At 33.8% G+C, this 18352-nt stretch overlaps 1 pseudogene; it reads right to left on the reverse strand.

Moving 5' to 3' along the window:
- Positions 1–866: 866 nt before the first annotated feature.
- Positions 867–6566, reverse strand: LOC110732443 (annotated as a pseudogene).
- Between the last annotated feature and the right edge of the window lie 11786 nt (positions 6567–18352).

Genomic DNA, 18352 nt, shown 5'->3' on the forward strand with positions numbered 1-18352 from the left:
TTATCTTCCTCTTCCTTTTCTATTCTAATCGTTCTTAAAGTGTTCTTAGGGAGTTCAATTACATTGTTTTAATTGATCTGGAATTTAGGAAAATCCTAAAGCATATAAACCGGTAACCCATAGCAATCATAGTAGGGATTAAAATTGCTTTAAGGATAGTGTAAACACGTCACTAATTCTTCGTCCCCATAATTATTTTCTAACAGTTTACATTAAGAAGGGAAAATTACAAGTAGTGATTCGTGAACAAAATTTAAGATCGTTGAGAATTTCCTGGCAGTATAATGTATCTGAGAATTGAAAGATGTGAGCAATATACTTTTAGCAAGATATATTAACACAGTTTAGTCATAAAATTACTTGATGGAATACATCCTTGCATTAAAAAAGGCTATGTGCTGTAGTTGCTTAAAAATGCTAACCTTTTCACTGATAAAGCTCCTTAGCTTGAGATTCTATGACTCGAGACAGCAAACAAAGGTTCTGATTTTTGCACCACAGTATCTCATATCTCAGAGAAATCGACCACCACTGTGTCATTCAGTAACTTCCATTCAAAAGAATGCAGAAGTGAAGCCTACAGAAGCATTGGCATAACTGGACAACTTTCCATAGACCCAAATGATACAGCATATCCTCCTATACCAGAAGCCTTGCTCGGACAATGGAGAATGAGCAGGGGTAGAGATGGGTGCAAACGAAGTCTCTCCTTCACAACTGCATTTGGATACCTCAACTTAGGCAAATAAGCCAGCACTGAGTCTGACTAATTTATCTGTTAAGAGTCGGTTTCTGCTTGTGTCAATTGCTATACTAATATAAATTTGAAAAGGTGCATGAGTGCATCAATCAGCAGTAACAACAAATAACTACAAATCTATCAACACAGTTTTAATTACATGACTATAGAACCAGTGCAACTCATTCTAATAATATTAGCTGTTTGAGTTAGTTTGTCCAATCTTAACAAATTCCTAACCAACAAGGCTACAAATTTCTGTCCAACAGTAGAAAGACAAATATTCTAGACATATGTACATTGCTAGAGATTTAGGGGACCAAAGCTTTCAATCAAATTATTATCAACTTTAGGCTGGTAGATGATCTTCTCAAACATGCACTTCAGTTTCTCGTGTTCGACCATCTCTTCTAGGATCAGATCCTCTGAAATCATCGACAATGTTCCTGTATTATGCACTCCTTCAGCCTCAGAAGAAATAAAAACTTTCTCAGACACACGTTCTTTTGCCACTTGCCTCTCATACTTGTCTCGTTCCAGTGTGCCTGAGGTGATGAGGTGATAAACATAGACATCCTTCTTCTGACCTAGCCTGTAAGCCCTGCTTATGGCTTGCCTTTCAACAGAAGGGTTCCAGACAACGTCGAGCAAGACCACCCTTGAGGCACCAACAAGGTGAATCCCTTCACAACATGCTTTGGTAGAGGCTAGAAGAACCGTTGCTGCACTTCCGGGATCATTGAATTGCCCAATCAACGATTGCCTTATCTTTGGGCGTTGCTTCCCTTCCATAAACAAAAATTCATTTCCCTCGGTCCAATTGAAGTGCAGTTTCAGCAGATCTCCAATTAAGGTTAAAGGGTTCAGATATTGGCTAAACACCAGAACTTTCTCCCCTTTGCTGAGCTTGATGAACTCAAAGAGAAACTTGATCTTTACCCCCAACATCCAAGTCTGCTTCGTGCTTTTTCAACATTTCCTTGTCAACGAAAGCAGGAACTTGCTCACATTTGTACAAAAGAGAAGGGTGTACTGAGACAATAGAAACCAAGTAGTCTAATGATAAGCCGCTCTTGAACACATCCAATTTCCGGATATAAGTCTTCTGCAACTCAGAGGGCTTTAGTAGAAGCACTGAATGAAACAGCCCGCGAAGAGTCTTTCTCAAGATCTCCCCTTTGTGAACATGTACAAAGGGCTTCAGACGGTTCCTTAAGTCCTCAATTCTTCTATCTTCATTCACCTTGCTAGTATCAGTATAAAACCCCTTTTTGTTTGCCTTATTTTTCCTTCCACTCTGCAAATGATTCCCACGCAAAAAAGGATCCCCAAACTCTTCTCTTATAAGAGAAAGTGTGTTGTTTAGCTCCACAAAGTTGTTCTGAAAAGGGGTCCCGGAAAGTATGATTCTTTTCTTTGTTTTCACTTCAGAGAAGACCTTCCAAATGTAGCTATCCTCATTTTTAGGTGTGTGGCCTTCATCAAGAACTAATATACCAGACTGCTCAAGAAGGGCTTTCTTGATTATCTCATCTGCGCCCTTCCTCTCACCGGCAAGTTTCTCAAACATCCGGTAGCTAATCCCCAGTACACCCTTTCCCATGGCCCATATACAAAGCTTTGCCTTCCTAATAGCCTTGCTATGTTTCAGCTTATTTACATAATTAAGAGCTTCAATCTCCTTGCTTGATAGTTCAGCGCTGTTGAGGTTAACAAATGGGACATCAACATGCCATCGCGCAAACTCCTCTTCCCAGGTGAGAAGCATGCTACTGGGAGCAATGATCACTGGTTTTGACATGGGGTATTGCTTTAGGTAGGACTGAAGGAAAACAATAGCCAAACGAGTTTTTCCTGTTCCGGGGGCATGGCATATGATGCATCCTCCTAGGCTAGACTCTGAAGGCTTACCAAGTTCATCAATTTGTATTCCTCCCGCTATGTTCCTCCAGATGAACTCAAAACCCTTTTGTTGATGTTCATATAAAGTCCTCTTTATCCCCGGGATAAGGTTCCATACTGTGCCCCGAGTTTCATCTCCATGAGCATCTCCAGAATCATGGATTAAATCAGGAAATTCAGACCCATCAGACTCGTTGTTATGGTCAGATGGTAACCTTCCATAATTTCTGGAATTCCCAAATGGATTGTCATTCTTCATATGCAAAGCAGAAACAATAATCATATGTTATTGAACATTGACTGGTTTTACAAGCAACATTATAAAATCATTTGCATCGAATTATAAAATACTATTTACGAAGTATTAATTACTATAAATGAAATAGTGAATCTTCATGTTACAGCTACAAGACATAAAGAAGGAAAAGGTCTGATCTTTTATCATACAACTCTGCTAACCATAGTGGCATGTTTCACCAAATGAATTTATGTATCTTTAGGTTACATCTGTAGGATTAATGTATAACTATTGCTGAAAAAGAAAGCCATGTAAAAGAAATGTCAGGTTTAGTGACTTACAAAAGCTGGTGTTACATCTCTAATCTCATGCACCACAATAGAGCAAAACTTGCATTTGACTCCAATTTCATCATCAAGAATTAGATAGTGCTTCCCTTCGCGACAAAGCTTTTCTTGCGAAATTGCACTATCACAAAGAATGGCATCTTCCTCTTCATTGTCATGCTGCAAACCAACATGAAACAACAGTTAGAATATAGATCAAGTTATAAAATTATTATGAAGGTATTGTCATGTAATACTCTTAGTCTAGCATTTACTACGGACAAGGTTTATATTATGAATACACATAGAGCTAAAAAACAGAAGGATAACATTTACTTTATTGATGAAGCAAGAGAGTGAGAAACCTTACCAAACAAGAAGTTTGTGCACCAATATCACAAACTCCAACCCCGAAATCCAATTCCTTGAAGAGGTCGTCTATTTCTAGTTCGCTTTCTGTTTTTTCAGGCACTGGATCCTTCTCATCTTCAAACGTAAACTTTCTAGGAAGATCATCTTGATCTATTGTAGGCAATACAGTATCTATTGTAGGGGATACGATGTCCTCTAAAGCAGATGCACTCCCATTCTCCAAAATCGTATTTAGCAAAACATACTCAACATCCTTTGCCTTTAGCTTCTTCACTCGTTTCTTCTTAAGAGGAACAAGATCTAAGTCATTTAACACTACATTAGGCTCCCATTCCTCAAGCATAGGGTCTAAAACTCCATTATGCTCCTTTTTCTTAAGGTTAGAACCCAACACTACATTTTTCTTCTTCGATGGCCTTACTCCTTCCCTCTTTCCGCCATCCTCGGGAATCCTCACACTCAAAGGCACTTGCAAGTCATCATGTGAGTCAGAAGAAAACGATGATGCACCTTCAACATCATCAGTCCGAGGGCTAACTAATGCTCCTTCTTTCGATTTCTTCCTGGGGTAATCTGTTTTTTTATTATACTTCTTTCTTTTTCCTTTCAAACTTTTCTCCACATCATAATTCTTCCCCTGGGATGTTGAACACACCAACCCTTCATCAACTCTCTTTCGAAACTCAAACATCGAAATTTTCTTATGTTTCTTTTTTTTCTTCCTATCATGTTTATCTTTGATGATCGACCTACCATCACCATCACCATGCTTATCCAAGCCATTTCTACTACATACCTATTGAACAATATTAACAAGTAAAACATTATTAGAGATAATTAACAGCTTGCATATTTCATTGAATTGAGGAACTTAACCACATCTAACAACCTCTAATACCCAAATTATATAACCTACTAAAAAATTCAATTTTCAAAAATAGTAAAATTCAAATCGATCATACTGTTTTTGTAACTCTTTTGATGATGAAAGGCTTATCTAAAAAAAAAAAAAATTTAAAATGTACTTCTCATAATATCAGAAAATATCATCCAGCAAACCAAGATATACAATGAAACTTTGAGTTATTAATGTAATTAAAATGTTAAAATTTTGAGGTTAAATTTTACCAGAAAGGAAAAAAAAAAAAAAAAAAAAAAAAAAAAAAAAAAAACTACCTCTTCCTCTTCGGATGTACTGTCATCCGAGCTAGAGCTAGAGCTAGAACTAGAAACCTCAGAACTGGAAGAACCTTCCAGATTTCCAACAGAAAAATCATGATCACTAAGAGCATCACTTTCACTCGAAGACGACTCGATATCAGATGAGTGTACTCCACAATTAACCCCTGTATTATCCCCCTCCCTCGCCTCGGCTAATGAATTACCATTATCATAATCAGAAGACTCATTATCATAAACCCAAATTGGGTTCCATTTCTCCCCAATTATCTGAACCGAATCGTCACTTTCATAATTAATCATTACCCCTTTATCCCTTTCACCTACATGATTGCTAGAGTCGCCGTTGTAACAGATTCTATTCCCGCATCCGAGTAGCCGAATTCCTTTCAAGAACTCGGATTCATCAATGGCCACTACTTCTTCAACTGTTCAACACCACCATTTTCATCATCATTGTTACTGTCATTAGAATCATAATTTAAACCGGATTGTTTTGCTTTCGCTTCTTGGAATCTTCTTCTAGCAGCTATTCGTCTTTGTTTGTTATCTTTCCTCATTTTTTCCATGTTGATTGACTTCTGAAGCCTTGTTCTTCGTCCTACAGGCTCAACAGGCTTCATGATTTTAGAATTGAAGTTCAAAAGATTGAAAACAGGGGAGGTCAAACTTTTTTCTTCTTTTTTTTTTTTTGATTAAGGAGGGAGAAATGGAGAATTTGTGGATCTCTCTTTAACCAATTCTCTCTCTGCGGCGGAAGAGAAGAGAATGAGAAAAGCCTTGTTTGTTCAATGAAGTTCAAAACAATGAAGTCAAAACTAGGGAAGAAAATAAAGCTAAATTAAGTTGAATTAAGTTTTTTTTAGTATAATGGAAAATGTAACGTTTGAAGATAAATACTGTACAAATAAATATTGGAATTAATTTTTATTTTTTTTTTATTTTTTTTTTGTTTTTAAAGGTAGATACTTCATGGAAGGAGGAGGAGAGAGAAAGTAAAAATTTGTTTTGTTTGTTGCAAGAAAATGGAAAAAAGGCGCCAAAGAACGTTCAAGAAAAGAAAGAATATTTGTTCATTTAAGGAAGTAGAAATTTGCTGTTTCTTGATTTAGGACTGCTTCTTGATTTTATTCTGGAAACTCTTTTGATCTTTGCTACTTGGAGATGTTGGAGTAGTGAACTAGTGACACTGTGTCTTTATGGCACGATATAGAGTACGACTACTATTGAGAATTGATTTTTGTTGTTGTTTGGTGGAATATAATTAATCTTTTAATACGGAGTAACATATGTGTCTAATGCTATAATCACATATTACGAGTAAAAATAAAAGTAGTAGTACTTCTTTGGTTTTTTTAAGTGTCATATTTACCAAATGCGATCGTTTTTTCAAGTGTTACCCACAAATCTATTTTTGGCAGATAACTACATGTAAGTATGGAGTATTATACTATGTATTCGTCATTCTCTCTCCTCTCGTTGTCCCATTCAAATCCACTACTATTTTATTATTACGAAGTATTATTTATATTTTTTTCTTACATCACTTACTTTTTAATAAAATATTAACGGCTTGATTTTATTATTCTGTAATTTTTTAATGCTCCAGTTACTTACTTCTTTACATTTTTGCAATTCTACATACAAACATCTATATCTCATGATTTTCAAGTCACCAAAGCTTTATAATTAATCACTCTAAATTTTACTACATAATTTACTGTAGCAAAACTTTATAATTAATCACTCTACATTTACTCCTTATTTTATTGTTGTTATAAGCATCATTTAGACATTAGGTCACATTACATATTTCATTAATTGGTAACTTACCAGTTTAGATATTCAAGGGATAGTTAGAAGGCTATGTAATAATGTTTTTAATTAGGGGAACATTTAAAGTGTAAAAAAATAGAGTTATTACAAGGAATGATATTCGTGTCATTCTCACTAAGGGCATGTAAGATTGTGACCTTGCTACCTAGTTGACGATGTTTGATGCTTTTTCTCCCATTTACTCGATCATATTGTCCCAATTTAGAAATTCAATAGGTGAAATAGGAGACTATTAAAAGTTTTTGAATAGGAGAACATTTAAAGCGTTAAAAGAATAGAGTTATTACACGAAATGCTATCCGTGTCATTCCGACTAAGGACATGCAAGATACTTGATGGAAACTTTTCCCCATCTACTCGTATATACTGCCAATGTTGCATTGCTCTTTTTTTGGTTTTTGGCAAATTTACAATATTTGATATGGAGATTAATTCAAAGCTTCAACAATTATGGAAACTTTTCACATGAAGAAATACAATTCATCAATGCTTCCATACACGGATACAATAAATCATTATATGTCCATGTCATTTGTAACTTAGAAATGTTAAGTCACTCTTTAAAAATTAAACTAGTTATATGCTTGTAACTTGAAAGTTTTATGATGCTTATAAGACATTCGTAATAACTTAGGTATTGCATTTAGGAAGAGTGTTTGCTTTTAATGTTTTATTGAAAGAATATTGCCTAAGAACCTTTTTTTAATATCCTTTTACTGGACAACTTTTATTATTACTCCGTACTTCACAAAGAGAGAACTAAAAAGATAGCGGAAGACTTCAATATGCTTTAAACTTTTGATTGTTTGTTAACTTTATGATTACTAGCTAAGTGTGATATTCATACTTATATTGTTTTATGTATCTAAGACTCGTGTAGAGAGCTATGATGTGGACTATAAACACTTTTTTTTTTCTCTTTGTTGAACACACAACTACACAAGTAGTTGATTTGTATTTGGAACAATGTACTCCGTAATAGACTAATGATACATACTTTTTAAGGAGTTTTACAATAGTCCCAAACTTCCAACTATACACATGTTCGAAGGATAGGTAACACAATAGTCCACCATGTGACGGGTTGCCCGCGTACCACTCCTGCGGTAATAGAATCAACCATATGGGATACTCGTGGGTGCTCGGGGCTTGTCTGTATAGATCCGTTCCCACATAATCTTGTAATTTTAGCGGATTCTGATTTATAAAATACCTACGAGCCTACCTAACATTTCCTAAAAAACACATAAAAAAAAAACTCCGAACTATACACAAACTTTTTCATGTAATGAATAAATTTTTCTTAATCTGAAAAAATGTCGTCGGTAGGCTCCTAGCATTGACCATTGTTTAAATTCATCTGTATAGCCAATTAATATACTCATATTAGTACATGTATACGTAGTTTTTAGTTTCTTTATAAAGTAGTAGTGATATATAAAACTCAATTATATATAGAAAATGATCATTATAATAATTGAGAAATTAAATTTCAATAAGAAATTAAGAAGGCATGTAGAAAGTTGTCAAGTCCAAGAATAAGGACCAGTACGTGAATTATTCAGCTCGTTATTGATTTATTTATATACTTGCTTTTTACAGTATTTGTAAAAATGTTTAAAAAGTTTTAACTGGTGAGTCAAACTTCCTTTGATATTATTTTCATGTTTATGATGATCAAAAGTTATGTCATTAATACTCCTTCATTTATCCATAATTCCCCTAACATATTATCTAGTATGGAATGTGTGGTGTGTCCGTAGTACATACATATTACTTCGTAACATACAATAAGATCAAGAAATTAGACAAGACCGTAAACTAATACGTACTTGTATTATTGTATGTCTTATTTTAAACGAAAAGAAAAGGTAAAATTCATTAGAAGAACTTGACACGAATAAATATGAACTAGGCCATTAGAGTAAAATAGTTACATGAAGAGTACGGAGTACATCTTAGACATGGAGGATAAAGAGAATATGACACGATAGCTTTAGAATTCCATAGGTTTAAATGTTGTTGTTTTATTGTGTAATTTGACTAATTTCTACTACTGTGATTCTGATTGACCTCATAAATAAGTACTCATATGCCCCTTGCTCTGATTTTGCAACTCTGGTGCTATGCTATACTACTGTAGCACGTAGCCATTCTATGTCAGTTAATGGCTTTTAATGATTACTACTTTGATATGACATTTGACCACTTATGCCATCTTAGATTAATTTCACCGATTGTTATTGTGTGCACTACTATGTTGCACCTATAAATAGGTGTACCACGACTATAATATGAACATTTAGTAAAAAAAATCTGAACATTTTACAAAAAATGAATATTTTGTAAAAAAATATGAACACGTCACTAAAAATGAACATGAACATTCAATTTTATATTTTCATATTTTATAATATAATGTTCAATTTATATGCAATAAATGTTCAGTTATATTACAAAACTATTGAATTATCCTAAACCAGTAAACTTCTTTCAAAAAATTGTTGTTCATTATAAAATAGTGTTATGTTCATATTTAAATTTCAATATTCATTTTCAAATAATAAATGTTCAAATACAAGTAGTGTTATATTCATATATATTGATGCTCATTATAAAATAGTGTAATGATTATATTTGAAAATTTCAATGTTTATTTTCAAAAATTATATATTCAAATTCTAACAGTGTCACATTCATATTTTATATGTTTTTTTTTCTGAGAACTATAGTTTTAAACTTTATTTATATATAATTGTTAACAAAAAATAGATTATATTAATTCAATATAAATTCTTTTATGTTCATTATAATGTACTAAATGTTCATTTGAAATATACTAAATGTTCATTTTATATAATAAATCCCAATTGAGGTTCATAATTCCTTAACCCAAATTAATTAATGTTCATATATCGATCTAACTCAAATGTTCATAAAAACATATACATGTTCAGTTATCTAACATAATATGTTCATAATTACAAAATTTAAAAAGGTTTTTAAAATACATAAATCGAAAACAAAATAAATTTTCATATGCAAAAAATCAAATGTTCATATATATAAATTATAAAGTACAAAATGCCAAATTAAAAATGATTAAAAATACATAGATCTAAAACAAACAAAAAATTTCATAAGTAATGTATCACAAGTTCAGAATTATAATTAAGATGTTCATAATTCCAAAAATATATGTCGGTAAAAATAAATAATTATTGAAAACGTATCATACATTCATACTTTTAACTTAAAATGTTCAAAATACCAAAATATAACCAAATACAGAACCGTTCATAATAAAATACACAAATATGACTAACAAAAAAAATCAAAATAATACGAAAGATACATATTCCGATCCGAAACTCAAACCTAGCCATGGAGATTTAGATAATGGAATCTCTTCGGAAAATAATCATCTCCGCCATCTTAACCGCCTTCTCCTCGTTGAAGCTGCCATTTTCAGCTTCACTTTATGCAGAAACTCCATTAACAAAGTTTCAAATCGAAAGTTGAAGAAAACTAAATTTGAATGTAATCTATGGTGATCAACAATGGTGATGAAGGAATTCAATATATGGTGATCAACAATGGTGATGAATGATTTCAATCAAAAATAAAATGATGAACAAATTAAAGAGAGAAAAAAATAGAGAGAAAAATAGAGGAGAGAGAAATAAGAGATTAGAAAAGTGTGAGAGGGGGAAAAGAGAAGTGAGAGAATATATTTTTACTTGATGTTTCACTTAGTTAAAAATTTGCGATTGTTCAGATATTTAAACTAAATGTTCAAATTATTGACGTACGGTGCACCTTAAAATTTGCGTAATTTCACTTCCAATACAACTAAGGCTTTCTGTTCCTTTGAAAGAACATGTTTTGGAATAAATTTTCTAAAGCCTTATGATTTGGTCTAAATTTTTATCATCCGAGACTAAGATCATTTGATTTGAGTAAATTCTGATCTTAATTATATGTCATTGTATAAAACTAAGCTTTTAGCTTCAGAAATTAAAAGACAACTTTAGATGGCAATGGCTTTGGGAGTCACGTGTAACACCCAAGAAATTTCTTTCCTTTAAAATACCTGTTTTACTCTTTTTAAAATACGAAATAGGAAATTCTAAGACATTACTGCCACCGTGTAAACGGCTAAGGCAATTATCAACTCACAGTGGAAGACTCACTTCAAAATCATTCAAAACAAATTTACTTAAAAGTCAAACCAAACGAAAGTAAAGTCAAACAAAGTCAACCTACAACTTAGAAGCATTGTAGGCCCTTATCAACCCAAAACGAATTTTAAAAACCTTTTGTGTTAGTCTCACAAGCAAAATATATGATAATCAAAACAATAAACCACATCATATCCTTATAAAAACTAAGCATGATTCGCTCTTCACTCATGTCCATCATGAATATGCTTCATTACTTGAAAAGCTTCTCTTTACTTTGTGCCCACTACTCGCCATTAGAAATGGGTCGTCGTAGGGCCAAGATAAAGACAAGGCCAAACAAACATACAAACACACAATCAGCAAAGCTGAGTACATAAACGTAAACAGTACACACTAACATGCTTTTATCCTATCAACACACAATTTACCTTATTGCACCTGTTACAAGCATACAAATACCCTACAACCAACCAATAAATAAATGAATTGTTTATTTAATTTGATTGCGCATCGAACAAGTTTCCCACAAATTTCATGCCCTAAATAAATTGAGGTAAACTACACTGGGAGCTAACCGGGTAGACAAATGCCACATGAAAGTGACTGGACGTCCTGCGCATAAAATAAATAAAGGAAAATATAGCGTCATGTACTCCCAGTAGAAGTTATGGTCAAATATAAAGTCGCATAACTCCCCCCCTATGTTCATACTCAAGGTATATACGTCCCAAGAGTTTTGGTGCGTAATCTCTTTCACTTTACGTGATTTACATAGTTTCAGACTTGGTAATGACTCTCAAACCATAATACAATCAATCATAATAAATCATTCAAGCAATCAAATACAATAATTTAATTCTTGAATAATTAGTGACCACATAAATTTATTGTTGAATCCTTTTTTAATTACCTCGGCGTTAAATAACACCTTAAGCGCATAAAATACCGCAAATCCTATCCCTCGATGTTTAGAACACCTTAAGTGCTAGAATAGGTTTGAGGGAAAAGAAAGCTTCTTGGAGCTAGTATCTCTCACGGCAATCTGGGTGCGTGGGATTGGGCATTTATAAACTTAGTATTATGAAGGTGGATTTATCCAGAAGGTCTACAAGATAAGAATTGATTTTCAAATAGAGTTTGTTTTTTTATTTTAATCCGATAAAACCAATTCTAGGAAATCAGTTTCTCTTCTTTTTTTTTTCTTTTTTTTTTTACAAAAAAATCCGAAAATAGAAAATAATAATTATAAAATTTATTACTATAACATATAAATTTGAAAATAATAATTAATTTAAAAGCTTATATTAGAAAAATCGCTAACTAAATATATTAAAAATTTTGGGGTATTACATCTACTCCCCCTAAAATGAAAGTTCGTCCTCGAACTTTAAAGTTATTTAGCTCTTAGAACAAGGCTCACACGATGACAAAATATAAGTTAGTATTACATAGGCTGCTGGCATATCAGGGATCTCGGATGCATAAGCTTCGAAGGTTGCAGCTGGAGGGTAGTTATAATGAACCCTCTCACCAACCTTGATCTTGGTCCTGCCAATGGTTGCTAATATGTCAGCAACAAAATTACAAGACCTGTTAGCATGGAAGATCAAAACTGTCCAGTTCCTTTCAAGCAAGGAGGCAACATCCCTGATCACATTTACAAGGTCATGATCTTCCATTCATATGATTTAGGGTCTTTGAGCATCTTAGAAAGAGCCTCGACATCTGTTTCTAACTCCAGTTGTTTGATTTCTTTGCTCCAAGAAGTTATCAAGCCCTCCCTAATGACAAGAAGCTCAGCAGTTGCTGTAGACATGGCATTGAACCTTATTGCAAATCCAACAACCCTCATCCCTTTATCACCCCTGATGACACCTCCTCCACCTGGATTATCAATGTCCATCCATGAACCATCGGTGTTAAGCTTGTAAAAGCCTTTCTGAGGTGGAGCCCAGGTCCTTGGGACTGAGTTGACTGAAGAAGATGAAGGTCTATCCATCCTTTCCTGAGTTAAAGGCAAGGTATAATTGTAATCCACAAAGAACTTATTATAGGTAGATTGAAGAAAGACCATTTTTTTGTTTAAAAATTGCAACATTTCTGGTATTCCAAATATGCCATATAGCCACAGCAAATAAAGTTTTCCAAGTGTAAGTATTAGTCAAGTTAAAATGCAACCAATCAGAGAGATTAGTGTTATTAAACTGTTGAAGATTAATGTTAAGATGGCTGAAATTTTTGAAAATCAAAGACCAAAAGGCACAAGGGTTAGGGCAATCTCTAAAAATATGACTAGAGTCTTCTATAGAGGCCTCACATCTCATACATATAGGGTCAAAAAAATTCATTTTTTCTTTTAAGCACAGCACCACAAGGCAAGATATCTCTGATCAAATTCCATAGAAGCATTTTATACTTGTATGGAACTTTTATTTTCCACATATTTTTCCAATAGAAACTAGAGAGGAAGGAAGTGCTCATAATGAAGTGAAGAATGGTGGAATTGTAAGCTGATTTAATAGTGAACTTACCACTTTTGTCTAGGGTCCATTTTAAACAATCAGAAATTTGAACAAGCTTGGGGAGGGGTAAAGCTAAGATTAAAGAACATATAGAAGGAGGGATGATATGTATTACACTGTCTAAATACCCATCATTATTTCGAATTATATTAGAAACCCTCTAATGCCCTTTTGAGTCTGGAATTTTAATAAGATATAATTAAGGGGGATTCACCAATCCAATGATGGTACCAAAGGGAAGTATCCTTTCCATCCCCTATATTAATTATAATACCCACCACTCCCTTTCTGATTCTGAAGATTTTTTCTAGGTCTTGCTCGCTATTTTCCAAAGAGAGAGTGATTATTTGGGGGTTGAAAGGTGGAGGGGTAAAGGGATGGTTCTAGTAATTCTGCCATGCAACTTGTTGCTGGTACCGTGGTCGAAGGGTTGGTTGTGGAGTTGATGGTGGAGGAGGCGGAGATTGAGTCGACAGGGCATGAGGTGGAGTTGGGTGTTGATTTTGTGACGACGGAGAACCCCAGCGAGAAATCCTCACCGATCGTCGCAGTGGTCGAATTGGGGTTAATTTCTCTCTTGTTTTTTTCCATGGGTAAGAGGTTTCAAGGTTAAATTTTCTGTGTTTGGTTTTTGTTGTGAGTTTAAATTCTGAGATTTGGGGTTTAAATGGACGGAATTGGTAAAGGGTTTGGCTTCCGCCATTGTTGAAGGTGAGTTGCTATTTGCAAGGTGGCAAGAAAGGTCTGAGGAGAAGGTAATGGAAGGGGAAGATGAAGCGTGTGGGAAAATAGGGGAAGATGAAATTGGGGGATTTTTTTTTGTAATTTTCAAGAAAGATCTCATTATTGCTTTTGATTATTTTATTAGAGGATATTGTTTCATTGGCTGGTACGGTAAATCTTCAGTGGAGTCCAATATAGCAAAAGCATTAGAAGAGGAAGATGAGTTATTTGCTTTTGGAAGAGTAGAAGTTTTTTTTTAGTTTTTGTTTTTGGATTGGGTTTAGAAGTGGTAGAGGTGTGGGCTGGGCCTTGTTTGGGCTTTGGTAGAAGGCCACTATTTTTTTTTTTTTTTGCAAGTTATTCTGGTTATGCTTTTTCTTGTTCGAGACTATAGTCCACGACCCATATTGAGAATCTGTATGGGAACCAAGACCCCCAAATTGTGGTTAGTGGAGGATGATGGAGTATCTAACAAACCTTTATCCACTTTAGAAAGTGAAGAATTTTCCACAATGCTTTTTCCATTGTCAACAACAACTTTCTTTTGGTTACATTTTTCTTTTGTGTGACCAATTTTTCCACATAAAAAACAAAGACATTGAATGTTTTCATACTCAATAGATTGCCAACTATTTCCCACCCAAACACTTGTGATCAAAGGGATTGTTAGATCAATATCTAAGCAAACCCTAGCATATCGTGCCCTAGTTAAGTGATCAGTAGCATAATTAACCCGTAATGGTCTCCTAGCCATTTTAGCAATGTCAAACAGAGCTTCCTTGTCATAATATTCCATAGGTAATTCAGGAAACCGTATCCAAACGGTCATGCTATCAAAGGGATTGCTAGAGGGCCTAAAGTTAGGCTTCCATTTTGTTATCATTAGATTATGATCAAGAACAAACCATGGACCTCCAAGGAGAGCTCTTTCATAATCATCGGGGATAGAAAACCTGAAAAGGTAAACATCTTTTCCAAGGTCAATCACCTCCAAGGAACCCTTCGGCCTCCACATTACTCAAACACGTTGGATAATGAAAGAGGGTCGCACTGAAATTCCTAGACATTTTCCCATTAGCGTTAACTTCCAAGGCTGCCTTTATTTATATAAAGTTTCTTTAGCAAAGGTGGTAGCCGTAGAGGGATCTGGAGCAGAAAAAACCTCATCTTCCCATTCAGTTGAAGTGATAACTATCTTGCGTGCCTCAGCAAATGTAACACCCCAATAATTATCTCTTAAAAACCTGTAAATACCTTTATCAATTTGAAAGAGAATTACTGACGTGCTACCGCCACGTGTTCAAATGTTAAGGCTAGTTCAGAGTTTAGCAGCGAAAAAACTAACTCAGTTATAAATAAGTTTCAAAACCAAAAATCAAAACCAAATTTAGTCTTACAAGTCGAAACCATTAAGACCCTTATTCAAAACCCAATAAAAGTAGTAAATAAATCAAAACAGAGTTAAAATAAATCCAAACTTATGAAATGAAATATACTGTGGAAACATTCAACACTCCACTCAAAATCCCACCACTTTGATGCAAGTTCTGATTATGTAAAAACCTGTGATTTATTTGTTCCCCAATATTACAAGTGTAAAAATTGGATCATTATAGGGTCATTGAAGGGCGAAAGCCATGACCAGGAAAGAGGCACACAAAAGCACGCAATCAGCAACACTGAGTAAATACAAGCTACGAATTATAACAAAGAATCTCTAACATGTTACTAAAAATCAATCAGCACACACAATCTAATTATTGACTCAAACACACGCCTCAACTGTTAACATTACTAAGACTTCACTTATTACTAACAATAATTCATTTCATTCCATTTGTTGATTGGATTAAGCAATAGACAAAGTTGTCTCCCCATGCTCCATTCCGGAACATCAATAAAAGAAAAACCCCATGCCTCCTTTTGGAAACATCAATAAACATCCAATGATAGACGGACGCGACTACGTGGCCATAGCTAGTATGAGATCTCATTTAACTCTTTATAGTTTTAAAAAGCATTTGTAAACAAGAGACTCGAAGATCAGACGGCCTCTAGAAAGTATACGGCTAATACCCCGTGAACCCCAACCCCTGATTATCAATTGTAATACCCCAAATTTTTGATTATTTTTAATCAAGGATTTTTCTAGTATACAGTTAAGTTAATAATTATTTTCAAATTTAAAAAAAAAATTTAATAATTATTATTTTGTTCCCATTTTCGGATTTTTTATAAATAAATAAATAAATAAATAAATAAATAAAAACTGATTTCGGAGCTTCACAGAAGCTGATTTTGAAAACAAAAAAAAAAATTAGCTTATCTTTTCAAAGCTAGTAACAAACTCAAATTGAAATTGGATCTTATCTTTTGAGTATTCTAGAGCAATTAAACCTAAGATTTCTAAGTTATATATACTCTAAACCCCAAATTGATATGCCGTATACAAACACTATCAAATAATACTCATCTCTTTGATATGTCCTTCTTCACCTCCTTCCTTCTTAATAACAATTGTCAGCCAACCCATTACGAATTACACTTTCGTTCATTGAACCTTCTCTTGATTTCTTGTTTTACCTACTCAATTTCTTTAATCTTTTTGCTTCTTGGTGAACACCTTGTAATTGACGAACCAAAAAGTTTCTTTTTAAGAAAATTGGCTTGTTTCTCCAAGTAGAAATCTTGAAGTATTTTTTTTCTTTTTTGGAGTTGGTGCGTGAGTTTACAGAAGAAGGATGGAAAGCTTGTGGTAGTGGAGGAGCTTAGGAATCTTGAAGTTTTTTTTTTCTTTTTGAGTTGGTACGTGGGTTTGCAGAAGAAGAATGGAAAAGTGTGGTAGTGGAGGAGTTAGTATAGTGGACCATTTATTTATTTAGTATACAATTCCTTACAATTCTAACACTGTTGACTCATAAGTTTTATTTCCGTCTCGTACTACTCCTAACTTCGTATTAGATTATTAGCTATACGAGTAGGACTGAATTAGTTTATTTTATTGTTTGTTGTAGACGGAGGCTACTAGGTGAACGTTTTCGAGGTTATTTACCTTGAGATTTTACGCGCAATTCAAGGTAATTTTCAATGTCCATCATCTTTAGAATCCCGTTAGGAAATTGTTTTAAATTATTGTGTGCCAACTATGTGCTTACGTAATTATACGTGGTGGATGTGTTATTGTATGATATTATGGAATTATATTATATACTAGTTTTTCTATAATTGTGTACTAGTATGGTATTTCAAAAATTTGATTATTTGGAATCGTATGAGTTTTTTTTTTTATATAATTAAAATCGTGGGAATTGGATGATTGATTATATGTGATTGATGGTCTCCAAGGCCTATTGGAAATACGAGTTGTAACTAGCATGTCTTGACTATGTTTTAAAAATACTGAAGTTAAAATATTGTTACTTGGGATTAAATTGATTTTGTGCAATACTCGTGTGCAATGCGATCGGACAATTTAATCTATTAATATATACATTAAATTAAGAAGGGAAATGAAACCCGAAAGGGTGAAGAACAGGTTGCCCACTAGTGGTTATGGTTGCTACTAGTTGGTTTAAATTGACGTATATTGCTGTATAGTCTTCCTCCTAATCAATGGGTATTAGTGAGGGGTGTGTACACTAGGGACATTCTATTTAATTTATGGCCATTTAGAGTTACGCGCGACCCTCTGTAAAGTAGGTGGTGACAGGGACTAGTCCCGGCTTACTGGCGTTCTCTTTCCCTTTCTTAACTAAAGTAATAATGTTTACGTGACAACTTGATTTTAACTTATTATAATGTCGATAAAATTGTCTTGTATAAATATTTTTCAAACTAAAATTATTATTTTACGGGATGGAGTTGGAATTACTCAGTTTATCTAATTTTGGGAGTTTCCTCTCTTTTCTTGTTTCTGATTCATTTTGCAGGTTGATAAAAAGGGCACTCGGTTACGTGTGAGGAGACGTTAGAATAATCACGTAGCTAATACAATTTAGTTAATTATGAACTTAGTTATTTTTCTTTTATTTAATGTTTTAAAATGTTTTACAGTTTGGATGTAACGACTATTTTATTCTTGTCGCCACTTAGATTACTTAGTTATAAATGGTATTTCGTTTTGCTTTGCATTTATTTTCTATGAAAAATAAGTGTAGCAGTAACACTCCCAAGGTTCGATGGTAGGTTTTGAAAGAAAAGGGTTACTCTTATTGTTTACAATGACCCGAATTTTGGGGGTGTTACATCAATACTCTAGATGTGCACAAATCCAGAGTTTTATTGTTCATCCATATTGCACTTTACGTGATTTACAAGTTTAAACTAGGTGA

This window comes from Chenopodium quinoa, unplaced genomic scaffold, assembly GCF_001683475.1.
Source record: "Chenopodium quinoa cultivar QQ74 unplaced genomic scaffold, ASM168347v1, whole genome shotgun sequence".
Taxonomy (NCBI): domain Eukaryota; kingdom Viridiplantae; phylum Streptophyta; class Magnoliopsida; order Caryophyllales; family Amaranthaceae; genus Chenopodium; species Chenopodium quinoa.